Source organism: Panthera onca, chromosome D3 (assembly GCF_046562875.1).
Source record: "Panthera onca isolate mPanOnc1 chromosome D3, mPanOnc1 haplotype 2, whole genome shotgun sequence".
Lineage (NCBI taxonomy): Eukaryota > Metazoa > Chordata > Mammalia > Carnivora > Felidae > Panthera > Panthera onca.
The window spans coordinates 91,316,929-91,332,090 of record NC_138350.1 but is presented as its reverse complement, the minus strand read 5'-3'; the positions used below and the strand labels follow the sequence as shown (position 1 = coordinate 91,332,090).

The window sequence follows — 15,162 nt, the reverse complement described above, 5'->3', positions numbered from 1 at the left end:
CGAGCCACCCAGGCGCCCCATACTGATTTTGTATGTCCAGGACCTCTTTCCCACAGAAGACATGAAATAAAAATCGGCTGGCGGAGTGTGGCACAGGAGCCATCTGCCCCAGCCGGTAGATTTGCTGTGGCACGTTTCCAGAAAGCTTGTTGTTAGGACCTGAACTTCGCCGAACCTTAAATCATTTTCTGTATCCATTTTGCCCACTCTGCTCTTTGTCCCAGGGACAGCTCTCTGTAAGCCCCGCAATTTGCAAACAGAGAGTCACATACACAGTCACCCCGAAGCCGGACTAACGGTGCAGATTAGGACAGAGCGACAGGCACCCCGTCTGATTTGATCTCATTGGTATCAACAAAGCACGGTCCTGGAGGGCCTGTGAAGGCAATACCAACTCTGTGCAATGTCTTTTATTTCAGTTTAAAGACAAAGACAACAGGAAAATAGGTAATATAAACATTTTATGAAATAACTGGCAGAAAGAACTGTTTCATCTAAAGTGTAACCCATAGATTTAATTTAGATTTCTCTACTTGCCAAATCACTAGGAGTTTTCATCAAAAAGGCTCAGCATACGCTTTTTCTCCAGAGGGTGTTATCTCAAAATTAATAGGGAAAAATAAACTATAATATTTTCTTTTAATTTTTTGAGGCTTTTAATCAATAAAGTTGATTTTTTTTAATATGGGAGATGATAGAGAGCCTTGGAGAGATTACTGCTTATCACATAAATCATTATCTTTCAATAAGAAAAATTATAAAATAAACCTTCAATTGGAGTCAACTATTCATACCATAATGGATCTCCCCATGGGTTTTCCCTTGATGGTTTTTTCACAGTCCCTTGAGAGTTTTAAAACACCACTCGCTCATCCCACTTAACCTCCTGTCTCTCTCGCGACACCTTGGTGTCAGTCAGACCGGGGGGGGGGGGGGGTACTGAGCATCAGGCGGTATTTTAATGTCCTGAATTCAAGAGCACACCTGTGTTGTGTGCTTCCTTGTGTGTTCTTAAGGCACATCATTGCATATCGTAATCACATTTGAGGTTCAGTGGATCCCTGTTGAGCAGAAATGACTCCTGGTGAAGTTCAATTTGCATAGCAATTTAAAGAAATTTCCTGCCAAAAGTCCCCAATAACGTTTGTTGACTAGGTCCTTTCCTTTTGGTTGAGAAGGGAGTGCCCAGGCACCGTGAGCGTGCAAGGGCGGTGGGCACAGGTCCGGGGGCATTCCCAGCAGGTTGAGGGGGCTCCGGCTTGGAATTGTCCTTTTCCCTGTCGTCGGGTTTGTGATGAGAGTGGTGCAGGCTGCCGACAGGTGAAGGCCTTGAAGACGGCCGCGGATTGGGGGATGGGGGTTTTGGCCATTTCAAAGGATTGTCCCGGAACTTAGGTTGACACCGGAGAGGGGCAAGGGCCGAGAAGCCTGGGCCAGGGGTGTCAGCTGACGACTTCCCGGGGAAGAAGGGAAGAGAGGAGAGAAGCAAGGACAAGCGGAACCTCGGAATCCCTCGTGCTCACCGCACCCAAGTTAGGCTCCGGAAGGCCCTGCCCAAGATGCCCAAGTGGTCGCACAGCAGGCCTGTGTGCAACACCAAGAAAGCCCGTGTCGTTCGTTCTGCGGTAAAAATGCTTCATGTGCGTCTGGCTCTCAATGCTACATATGCTCTTTCTGCAGATGGCTCTGGGAGGGGGAAGGGAGGTCTGACACCTGACACGGAGAAGGTGCCATCAGAGCACACTTTGTGATGTGCAAACCTCATGTGCCGCACGTGCGGTCACCTCAGCGTGACAACCACTGGCTTGATGGACCGAACAGAAAGTTAGGAGCTCGATTCACACTGAAAATCCTGACCCCACGAAAACCCTCCAGACCCACCAAGTGCCTGTGTCGTGTCGTGCCAAGTGCCTAACCTCTCCGAACGGCAAGTGCTTCGCCTGGAAATGAAGGTGGACAGTGAGGTAAGAATCTTCTTGAAGACACCAGGGGCGCACGCGTCCAGGAACGCTGCCGTCTAGACGTGGCAGCCGGCTACACACCCACGGCAGAGCTGGCCTTCCCTCCCGTTCCCCCTCCACTGTTTATTTACTGAATTTACCTGCCCTTTGGTTCCACAAGAGACTTAAAAATCACTCCAGTGTTTGTCTTGCATTTTTAGTCAAATTCAACCGACATTTCTTGCTAGAGTTGCCCTACTTTTATCATTAGACTGTTACGTGTTTTGATGCATTTCAGTTAGGACTGTTACCATCTGTTCTTCTGATCCCTTGCTGGGTGACAAACCACCCACACTCGGTGACCTAAACCAACAACCACGGCTTTGGTAGATCAGAAGTCTGAACAGGGCACAAAAGAGGGAGCCCTGACGCTCCGTGACTCCTTGGGACTGGGGCGGGAAGACAGGACCAGCCGGGGTGACGTGAGTGGCCGAGCTACAACAGCTGAGTCGGGGACCCGCTTTCGAGATGGCTCCCTCACCCACGCACCTGTGCTCTGGCCAGGAAGGCGCGGCTCAGCGGGTGCCCCACGTGGGGGAGTCTGCACGTGACCTCCGCGCGCCCCAGTGTTGGGGTAACAAATTCTTGCCTGGTGGCTGGCTTCCTCTGGAAGGAGTCTCCGCAAAGGCACAAGCAGAAGCAGGGACATTGCCTGACCTGGCTCAGGAGTCACAGAGCATCGGGGGAGAGCACGTCGAGCCCTCCCTTTGTGTTCAAGTTCATGTGCCGCTAGCAGTCAGTCCGCATCATCCATGGTAGTTCCGTTCGGGAAAATCACCGTGAGCACTGAAATTGCAAATACCTAAAACTTATTCCCGGGGGAAGTGGGGGTTAGGTTCCTGTGAGCTTCTGACCACAACATTTTAATAAGCCAATGAATGCATAACTTCGTTTGTTGTGTGTTTCTGTTTAAATTTTTGATTCATTAACACTGAAATCATGGCCAGCAGCTCCGGGACTCAGGCCCGAAGGAGACTCGTCTAAACACATGTATTTCCTCCTTGAGGTGCCTATCAACCTTCTCGCACTTGGGAGCGTTGGATGGTGCTTGAGTCCCTCCCCCCCCCGCCACCCAGGGGACATTGTAAAAGTGACGTCCCCAACAAAAACTTGCAAAAATGCAAAACAAAGTAACACGTCACTGAATAGATGGCGGAAAGGACACTTGTCTCCAGTCCGAGATCTGAAAGGAGAAAGCAGGGTGCCGCCCTGAGCAGCTCCAGGTGGGTGAGGGCCATCTGTGAACGGCTGTGCACGCACACTGAGCGTTGATTTTCAGGTTACGAATAAAGTTTAGAGAGTAGCCAAATTCTCAGATATGGAATCCACAAATGAGGACTATTGCATTTTTCCAAATCACCACATCATCTTGGCAATTTATGTGTGTGTTGTTGAGCGAAGGTTCTTTAAATGATCTTCGTCAGTATCCGTGTAACAAAGAGATATTTGCACAAATCTGACACGGGCCAAAATCTTCTCGGAACTCTGCTTAGTACAACTTTTGATGGCAATGGGCCAAGCGTGACAGCAGAAAGTAGTGTTCATGTAACCCCTTACTCTTGAACACCCATCTTCTGGTTGCTGCAGGCTCCTGACTGTTCACTCAATACTGTTTGAATAAATAAGTTAATATGTACTTTTCCAAAGCTCAAAACATCTGGCTGTTGTGGAACGGCTGGCAGCAAAAAGGGTCCTATATTTCTAGAAGTGACACAAATTACAGACTGTACCTGGAACCAGATCTGAGAAAAAAACAGATCTTCACCAACACCATGAGTTTCTTTGCTGAAATCTGAGTTCAGGACAACGTTGGAAATCTGTTAGATAAAGACAAGTAGATGAAATGACAACAATCAGGAAAAAGTGAGGTCGATCTTTTTGAAAGTATTTGAAATTGCAGGGATGAGTCTAGGGTGATTAAACAAGAAGGAGTTCCATCATTTTCTGGAAGAATAAGGAATAAATAGCGCTTGAGTACACAAAGGTCTTCAAGAGATCGTTCTCTTGTGCGTCATTTCAGAGTTTAAAGTGGAAATAAAAGAATACAGAATTTTAAGAATACAGACATGAAAGTAGCTCATAATTAATCTATCCCTTTGTTCTTATTCTTTCTCATAAACAGTAGAAGATATTGTCACTATTATCACTATATGAATATAGACACTTATACCCGTTTTCATTTCTCTGGCCAATAGGAAACAACACAGGTTTTAGAATCAGATGATTTGGCATTTGGAGCTACATAAACTGCAGCCGGTCGTTCAGCGAATAAGGGTCTAATTCCTGCCTCTAAGCCCTCATCTGCGGTGACTTGGAAAGTGCCCTCCTGGCCCACAACAGACGCTGAGGGATCATCTCTGTCCCCGCGCACATGCACGCGCTCGCTGTGTTCATCTCTTGGTAACCCTGGTGAGGGTCTCTTGGCAAACGCAGATGTGTGGAGTCACACAGCCGAAGACGACGCGGGGGACCCCCACCTGCAGAAGACATGACCCGCTGCCCTTCTCCCAGCAGCCCCTCTGCCCGGCACCTGCGACTCCCTCCCTCAGCTCAGCTGGCTCCTCTGATCCTCTACAGCATCGGGTCCCTCACCCTGGACTTCCTGAGCTGCTCCAACACCCCCAGCACGTTTCAGCCCTGAGTTCTGTGCAGCCACTATGGTACAAAGTAGGGAGTTTCCTTAAAAAACTAAAAATAAAACTACCATGCGATCCAGTAATTCCACCCTGGGTTTTTATCCAAAGAAAGTTGTTAATTCAAAAAGTCATTAATTCAAAAAGATACATGCACCTTCATGTTCATGCAGCATTATTTACAACAGCCAGGATATGGAAACAACCTAAGTGCTCATCAGTGCATGAACAGATAAATAAATTGTGGTAACATATACATACACTAACACATACACATATATATACACATACACATACACACATATATATACATATACACGTACATGTACATATACATACACATACATACACAAACACATACATGTACACGTACACATACATGTACACATATACATATACATATACACATACACATGCATACACATACACATATACATACACAAACACATACACATACACATATATATACATATACACATACATATACATACACATACACAAACACATATACATGCACAAACACATACACATACACATATACATATACATATATATACATATACAGAGTGAAATCTTGCACTTGCAACAACATGAATGGATCACGAAGGCATTATGCTAAGCGAAATAAGTCAAAGACAAATATTGTAGTCTCTCTTACATGTACAATCTAAATATGTATATTATATATATATTTATATTTCATATAATATAAACATATAAGATATAAATGCTTTATTGCCTCAAGAGGTAGCTGTGTCTAGTCATGGCGAAAGACTCCACTTTTATTTTACTTGATAAATTCGACATGTTTCATTTTGTAAATTTAAGGTGCACAGCATGTTACTTTCATATGTTTATGTGCTGTGTTGTGAGTGCCATTGAGGCAATATTTATGTCATCACATCATCATAGTCCAATAGTATTATCTATATTCAGTAGATCTCTGTGGCTGATTTGCTATTCGTTACAAATTTGTACCCTTAACACCATCAGTAGTATCCCCCCCATCCCCCATCCCCTGGTGACCACCATTTTATTCTTTCTCTTTCTCGTTTTATAGGGTTGGCTTTCTAGATTCCACATAGTGTGATATCAGGCAGTACTTGTCTTTGTCTGGCTTCTCTTTCTGGGCACAACGTGCTCAGAGTCCATCCCTGTTGTTATGAGTGGCAGGGTATCCCCCTTTCTCATGGCTGAATAGTATTTTGCTATGCATGGGTACCACATCCGTTTTACCCATTCATCCACTGCCGGACACTGGGGTTGTTTCCATATCTTGGCTATTGTGAATATTGCTAGATAAACACGGGTGTGCGTATATCTTGTCAAAATCCTGTTTTCAAGGACTTCACTTTTAAACAACATATTCTTGGGGCACCTGGGTGACTCAGGCGGTTACGCGTCTGACTTTGGCTCAGGTCACCATCTCACGGTCCATGAGTTCGAGCCCCGCGTCGGGGTCTGTGCTGACAGCTCAGAGCCCGGAGCCTGCTTTGGATTCTGTGTCTCCCTCTCTTTCTGCCCCTCACCCTCTCACACTCTATGTCACTCTCGCTCTCAAAAATAAATAAACATTAAAATACATAAATAAATAAATAATAAGTGAACATCATATTCTTGTCCTGTTCGTGTTTGTGTTCATGTTCATGAAAATGCACCAAGAACTAACACACCTTACTCAGGTGTTCAGGAGACTTTTATCTGTGAAAACCTCAACTTTCCTTGAGCCTAGAAGAATTTCTTCCTCAGAGGAAACTTCTCTTTTCATGTCTCTTTTAGATTCCCAGCTATGCCTGTGAATTCTCTCCTCCTAAGGAGAGAAGCAGTTTTGTTTTTGTTTTTGTTTTCGAATAATGCACATACCTCAGTTGAAGTCACGACACCATGGACAGCTATGATCAACAGGCCAACCAAGCCAAGGGCAGCAGCAAATTGCCATCAGTTGAAAAAAACTTCCAAATCATAAGAATCTTAAAATGTGGGGGGAAAATGAATATACTAACATAGGTAAAATATGCGACAATTGGCATTTTGAGCACTTATTACATTCCAGGCCCTTATTCAAGTCTGTTATAGTCATTAACTTTTTAGTCAGATAATATGCAAAGCTGTTTAGCAGGGGGCTCGTTGTCCCTATTTTATAAATGAGGAACGAGGGGTGTCTGAGCAACGAGACGCGTGTTACGCCCAGGCCGTCATTCCAGTTGGTTTTTGGCTGCACTGTCCCTCCCTTGCCAAACGCAACATGATATTATCGAGAAAAGAGTAAGACGTCAGAATAGTCCAAAAAAGCAATAGAAACGATCTTTCAATATAATCCCGTGCTAGGGTTGTCAGATAAGATACGAAACCCCCAGTTAAATTTCAGTCTCAGAAAATCGACGAACAATCTTTAGTATAAGCACCTCCCAGATACAGCATGGACACGCTTACACTGAAAAAGATAACACTCGTTGCTTACTGAAATTCAAATTTCAGGGTATCCTATGCTTGTACTTCTAAATCCGGCAAATCCATCTTGTGCTGGAGTCAAGTGCTTCTTTACACGTCCTTGTAGCACCTCGCTTCCCTTTCAGGACATAGGGAAAAGCCCACCTATTTAAGCATATTTAGGACATTGTGTGTTTTTACAAGAGTATATACGGCACTCTCCACGCGCCATGTTCCGTACACATGTTATCGATGGTCCACAGAGCAGCCTGACAGGGACAGTATTGCTAGGCACGTTTTATAGATGAGTGCACAGGCAGGAAAGAAGTGAATTAATATCTTCAAGGTTACATAGGAAGTGAGAGGTGAAATAAATACACAAATCCATTTCCTCCTGGCCGCAGGGCCAGGCTTGTTGCAATCAAAACCATAGTTTTGTGTTATATTTTCCATTTCGACGGTTCAGAACTGTTCTTCCCAAGTGGGCATCATTGCTCCTGGTCCAATTCATCTAAGACAGTGGGGATTATTGTCAAAACGGGGGAGTCACTGCATGTGCTCTGCGTCGTCTCTCTCAGACCGGGGACTGCATGACCAGCTTGATGCCAGTTCATCCCCTACTCGTCACCAGCAAAAGAGTAAACAAGAAATCCATGCTAATTCCCATTCTGAGGGAAAGCTGGGTGTATAGGTCAATAGGTGCGCGTTTTCCACATTGAATAGGGATAAAGCCATTAAGGAAAAACGTTCACCTCCAGACGACAGAAAGTGAATAAAAAGTTTTTGCTCCCAAGTTTTGACTTCCAACTAGACACGGTGGGTAGTAACCCAAATGAGGCTCAGGCTACACGCTTCGTATCCTCAAGACAATTTGGCATTTCGAATGTATTTAGTTTGTTTAAATATTTATTGTGTGAGGTTTAAGATTAAAATCAATGAGATTTATTATACTTCATTTTAGCTGAGAATTTTCATGAAGTAATTCAACCATATTTTTCCAATGATGTTTTAAAATTCACAATAAAGGTGAAGACGTTCTTTTTCAAGAAAAAAAAAAAACCTATTACATTTTTATATCTCGCATTTGTCATCGGGCTTTACTTTTATGAGCCACGTCCATACCTCCCTACTTTACTATTTTGGAAAGGTCTCAGGGTCAGTTTAAAAGTGGTGGTCCTCATCCGGGGATGGAAAATGGGTTTGGCTTCCATGGTTTCAACTGCCATTGGCAGTGGGTGGTGCTTTTTGGTGGATTAAAGCAGAGGCAAGAGAGAAGGGAAAAAGTAACGTGGATGAAATAGTTTGCAAAAGTAAAGGAAGAAGAAAGTCTGTATTGAAGGAGGGAAAGAAAGGAAAAAAGTAGGAACTGCATTGAAGAATGTTCAGAAAATCACATTCAGATTAATCTTATCTGGTCTCCTCAAATCCATTCTTTTCAGTGCTGAACAAGACCTGTTGCTAAAACACAGCTCCATTAGACTGAAAACTCTCATGAGTTTCCATTGACTGTGTTGTGAAGGTCAAACTCTCTAGAATGTGCGTATCGGTCATCCTCCATGGGCTCTCTCCCTCTGTGCCCCTCAATGGCCTCTACCCTCAACCTGCTCTGAAGGCTGCACCAGGGAGACCCCCAGGAAGCTCTCTGGGTCTTATGGAACCATTAGTGGCCTTATTCTTATGAAACCGACCAAGGCAAAAAAAGACTTTTTTCAGTCTGAGGTCATAGGTTTGAAGTGAATAAATTGTGGTTTTCCATTAAAAAAAAAGTGTATGAAAATATCCGCATTATCTTCCTCTGAATCTCATCAGAGATGAGACAGCATGGAGCATGGTATCCATGGGATTGAACGACACACCCCTGAGGAACACGACCCTCATGGTATTTACCAACTCATGCATTCCTGTCTTAATAACAACAGAGTGCTAGAAGTTCAATGACACATGAAAAAGAAATGGAAGACAGCCAAATCAGAAAGGAAGAAGTAAAATTATTTCTGTTCACAGATGGTATGATCATGTACAAATGCATAAATAAATGTATACATGTATAAAACCCTAAATACCACACACACACACACACACACACACATCTATTAAAACTATTGAAAAACTCAACAGTGGCAGGAAACAAAAGCAACACACAAATCAATTGTGTGTCTATACACTAAGGATAACCAAGTCAAAGAAGAAATCAAAAAGGGAAGTTCATCTATTATATCAAAAAGAATTACATCCTTAGGGATAAATGTAACAAAGAAGGTGAAAGACTGGTACAATGGAAACCTGGAAACATTGCTAAAAGAAATGCAATATACACATACATGGAAAGACATCTTGTGCCCTTGGATCAAAAGACAGAACACAGGGGCGCCTGGGCGGCTCAGTCTGTTAAGCCTCCGTCTTTGGCTCGGGTCAAGGTCTCGTGGTTTGTGAGTCCAAGCCCCACATCGGGCTCTGTGCCAACAGCTCAGAGCCTGGAGCTCGCTTGGGATTCTGTGTCTCCCTCTCTGCCCCTCCCCCATGCACGCTCTGTGCATGTGTCTCTCAAAAATAAATAAAGATTAAAAAAAATTTTTTTTTAAACCAGTCACAGCATAGTGAGAAGTCCATGCGACCCAAAGCAACCTGTAGATTCGAGGCAATCCTTATCAAAATCTCAATGGCATTTTGGCAGAAACAAATCGGAATTGATGTAACACGTGTGCTCCCTTATCCACAAATTAAACAGCAAGATCGAGCGGTGCAAGCATTCGGAGGTTGTGACGAGCATGAACACCAGGTCAATACACATCTGTGTGCTCCAGCGTGTTGTGAAATGCCACGGGTCTATGGTGAGGGAAAGGACTCCGGTACAGGGTGACTTGAAAACACAAGAGAAAAAGGCAACAAACGGACCCGAGAGGAGATCGGAGAGGAGAGAAGATGGTGAGAAGGAGCCTTGACCCAGGGGGAGTTGGTCTTCCTCGGAAGGCGGGAGGAGGGCAGGCTGCTGGCACAGCGTTAAGCAGCCTCACGGGTGAGGGCAGAGTGGGCAGCTCCCTGATGCGGCACGAAGAGCCACAGCCGTTCACGTCATTATGAAAAGTAAACAGTATCTAGAGCACAGCAGACGGTACATACTATTGTCCACGTGGGAAGTCACAAGTGTGTTTTCCCGGTGGATTCATGAGTTTCAGGCATCACCCAGACTGGAAATCATTGGTCTTTAGAAAATACTCCAAGCAATAATTTCTGACGACTTGTCTCAGGGGCCTGGAACGTCACTATCATCATCACCATCACCACCATCACCATCATCTTCATAATCTAATTAACTACTATTTTCTTTTTTTTAATTTTTTTAAATGTTTATTTTTGAGACAGAGCATGAGCAGGGGAAGGGCAGAGAGAGGGGGAGACACAGAATCCGAAGCAGGCTCCAGGCTCCGAGCCATCAGTACAGAGCCTGATGCGGGGCTCGAACTCATGAACTGTGAGATCGTGACCTGAGCCGAAGTCGGAGGCTCAACCGACTGAGCCACCCAGACGCCCCTAATTAACTACTATTTTCTGAGTCCTTGCAGTGCTCCAGGAACTATTCCAAGTGCTTTCCATACATTAGCCTATTTAATCCTCGTCACAACCGCAAGGTGGGAAGCTCTGCATATCAGGGGGAGGCGGTGGTGTGGGGCCAGCCCAGCCTCAGGAAGCTGACAGCCCAACACAGGAAACGCATTCTCGATTGGCATCTGTGTGAGCCCCAAAGTCTGCACTAGGTGTCCTGGCACATGTGATCTCCCCACATTTAATTCTTTGGGGGATCAGTTTTTCAGGAAGTTAATATTTACTACAGAAAAGTTTCTTGGGTTAGATCAAAAAGAAACTTGCAAAAAGCGTATTGATTAATGTCTGGATGTACCACTTTTTCCCATGATAATACTGATATGGATTTTCTCTCATTCAGAGCAATACTCTAACAACTGATTCAATATAGTATATTCACAGAAAATGGAATCTGTATAAACCTTTTTTAATGTTGTTTTTTTAGAGACAGAGAGACAGAGCACAAGTGGGGGAAGGGCAGAGAGAGAGGGAGACACAGAATCGGAAGCAGGATCCAGGCTCCGAGCCGTCAACACAGAGCCCATCTCGGGGCTTGGACTCAACAAACCGCAAGATCATGACCTGAGTCGGAGTCGGACGCTTAACGGACTGAGCCACCCAGGCACCCAAAAATGGAAACTTTATACTATCAGAAATTAATATTTGAAAAGAAAAATAATTAGGAACACATATTTTAAGCAAAACAAGCCGTAAATAAATAATGATTAGTGATCAGAAAAGATGGGATTTAATACCATATTTCATCCAAATAAAATAAATTATTTCCTTAAAAACACAACTCTAAAAAGAATGTTGTACTATGTCCTCTAGAATTCACTCATTTATTCTTTCAACAAATAAATCCCAATATTATGCTTCAAGATATAGATGATGAAATAATTTACATAGTAAAACTTAATGTATTTAATATTTTTGGTTTCAAGTGATCGCTATGCCGAGAGCTTCGTACTCTTTTTTTTAAGTTTATTTATTTATTTTAAGAAAGAGAGAGAGCACGAGCAGGAGTAGGGCAGAGAGAGGGGGAGGAAGAATTCCAAGCAGGCTCCACACTCAGCTCAGAGCTCAACGGGGCTCATGAACTGAGCAGAAATCAAGAGTCAGACGTTTAACCAACTGAGCCACCCAGGCACCCCAAAGAGCTTGGTGTTCTGAAGGACTGCCCCCCTGGCCCAGAGCTTGTGTGCTGTAGGAAGGAAGTGAGCCAGAGTTCTACCCGGATCATGAACATTCTATGCAGTCACACACATGAGTTGTGTCTTTCAACAATGTCAACATTATTCAGTCATAAAGCAAATTTAACATAATTATAAATCTGGTTTAGGATTCCAAAGTCAATGACATTTCACCAAGCATTTAACTTGGCTTCATACATGTCACACAAAGCAAAGCACAAAACGAAGTCACCCAACAAACAAGATACAACAAGGGGCAGGGATGGGGGTGGATAGTTAACCAACCAAACGTGAAGTCAGTCCGCGGGCGTATAGCTGAAGTGGAGCTTCCTCTCTCCACGCTTACCGCTTCCTGTGTTCGAGCAGTGGACGATCTCTGTTACGTTCAGAGATCAGTCGGGCAGAGCCTTGGGGGCCAGCTCTCACATGTGGTCAGATATGGGAGGGTTGTGGAGAGTCAGAGAGGTGGCTGTAGGATTCCCCCCGCCTTGTCAGTGGGTTTCACCAGCCTTGGGTCCGGTTGCTGGCTTCTCTGGTCCCAGGGATTATCAGCCCCTGGTTCTTTCAGGCTCTCTTGACTTTGCTGGTTATCAGTTCCTGGTACCTCCAGCCTGTGCTGGTTTCCTCGATGACTGGTCTTGGCTACAACACCCTTGGCTGCTAATGTCACTGCCTGAGTGATGACTCCTTCTTTGTCTCTACCCCCACCCCGAATAAGCCTAAAGCCAATTACGTGGATCAGAAGTCATCCGCTTACTTTTACCGGTCTTTTCCTCGGGTCCTGGCACAGATATGAAGATGGCAGGGAAGGAAGGAGGCCCGCCTGGGAAAAGAAAGGGCTGGGAGGAATCAGTCCTGAGCTGTACTTCCAGGAATCTTGGACTCTGCTCTCCGAACTTCGCAGTGACACACTGTTAGTAATGGCCCTGTTTTGGAGGGTTCAAAAGAGTTCAGTAAAATTTCTAAAATAACAACAAGTAAGTGGTACAGTAAGGCCAATAAAAGGAGCCTTCAGTGTGCCATGAAGTGCCCGTTTCAGCACAGAATGGGCAAAATCATCAACGCGAATTTTGGGGCAGTTACCAGGAAGAAGCCAGTTCAATGCCAACCACGAGATGCATTATTGCTTAGAGTCTGGTGCTGGGAGGTCCATAAAGGGGAGACATTGCCGTTATAAGTTCCCCTGGGGGCCCCTCGAGCATGAGGCTGACTACAATCTCCACTTATCTTAATGAGCTCCCGCAAAATGACCATTACTTCTCGTCTAGTGAAGAGCTAATAAGTTTCATTATGTTGTGTGGGTGCCTTTGCCGAAAACCCACGCTTTGGTTTCTTTACAGTGCTTTTTAAAGATCTTGATGACATAGGAACACGTTGCTTTTCTGAACTGAAACTACCACGTCATGTATTCGATGAAGGGAAATATTAAACATGAGAGTAATGGCAAGCTTCACATCACCCGAAGTCAGCATTAAAGTCTTAAACCTGCTCAAATTCATGGAGGCTTTGTTCGATCCCAAGCACCACTGGTATTTGGGGTATTTTCAAAGTTTCTAGGGAATAACCTGAAAAAACTGAAAAAAAAAAAAGCCGTCTGTTTCTTGGCCTCAATTTGTGAGGAAGAAGCAGCAAGAAACAGGCTGGCAAATTTAAGAATTTTCACGCTCTGTCTGCAACCAGGCAAGCTCTTTGCCCACGGGGACCCAGTGACCGGCGGCTGCAGACAGCGGCCTCCTCGGTGGTGTCTACAGCCTGTTGATTGCATGGGTTGCCAAGAGGGACCCTGGAGAGAGCCCTTTCCAGTGGACAGTCGTGTCTGACCTTAACCAAGACACTTGGATCCATATAAAGTTTAATGTAGACACCTGGGTGTTGCTGGGAAAACCCCAGAGCACAGCAGCCAAGGTCCACATTGGCCAAGTCACCACGTCCATCTGCACCAACGTGTAGAACAAGGAGCATGTGACTGAGGCCCTACACAGGGCCAAGTTCAAGCTCCCTGACCACAGAAGATGAGTTGTGCTGTGGCTTTGTTCCTTCCTGCCTTTCCTTGCCCCGGTGTCCAGGCTTTCTGTTCCTATTCCTTCCATCACTCCCTAGATCCACAGCTCCAAGAAGTGGGGCATTGCTAAGTTAACGTGGACAAATTTCAAGACGAAGTGGCTGGAGAGCAGCTCATCCCAGATGGCTGTGGGGTCAAATATATCTCTCATCACAGCCCCCGGGACAGGAGGCGGGCTCTGCACTCATGAGAACTTTGGTGTTTCCCCCTCCTTATTCATGCCCACCAATAAATCCTCTTTCCTGTCAAAAAAAAAATGTTCGCACTTTGGCTTGGTGGATGGGTGGTAATTCGTTTCTTTGTTCATCATTTAATTCAACATATGCTTAGTGACAGCTTCCCCTGTTGCTAGCACTGTTCTCAATCCTGAGAGCTCATCACTGGACAAAACAAAAATTCCTACCTTCGTGGATCTTAATTCTAAGTTGGGAAGAGACGATGTAAGGAATGAGTAGATAGCTAAGTAAAACACACAGCGTGTCAGATGGTAATTCGCACTAAGGAGTTATAGTTTTAAATTCCACGATCAGAACGGAGCTTGAAAGTGACCCATATGGAAATCAGGGAGGGGAGTGTTCCCAGCGCGTTCTAGGAACCCAAGCAAGTAGGGTTGGAAAGCCTGCTGATGTGGAGAAGGAGTCATTCAAACAGGTGACAGTGGGGTGTTTCTCCTGAAAAAAATGTATAAAATGAAAAGGCTTATATCAGTTATGCTTATATCAGTAATTGAATGAGAGGCAAATATCTTTTGTGCTATTTTAACAAAACAAAAACCATCCTCAATAGAAACATAAATGTGATTCACAGATCACACTACGGGCCTCCTGAACAGTCTGATAAAGGTCAAGTTTTGCAATAGTGTGTAAACGAATCCAGGTGTCTTCATCAAGTACTTTATATGAATACGAAATTGTTAAAGTCAAAACACACACGCCATTGCCTGCTCCCTCCACGGACACCTAATACAGGAAGCCCCCCTTGTCACCACCTGCTGACTTCCAGTACGTGCACCTGCTCTCCTCCAACTGGCCCACGGGTTTCTCTTTGCCAGATCCTTCTGTTTCTGCCTTTGTGGCGGCCAGATATTCTGATTGTCACTCTAACTGGCCATAAAACTCTACCTGCATTTAACTCACTCACCTCTCCCAGGGTGTCACAGGAAGACAACGAGCCTCACATTTATTATTTGTGCCATTTAATATTCGGGGATGGCTGTGAATCTTGCTGGACATTAGCCCTATTTTCCTTATTGCTGAGAAATC

The 15,162-nt window shown here is 44.7% G+C and overlaps 1 pseudogene; it reads left to right on the top strand.

The window, feature by feature from the left end:
* Positions 1-13,508: 13,508 nt before the first annotated feature.
* Positions 13,509-13,633, top strand: LOC132666148 (small nucleolar RNA SNORA70; annotated as a pseudogene).
* Positions 13,634-15,162: the final 1,529 nt, after the last annotated feature.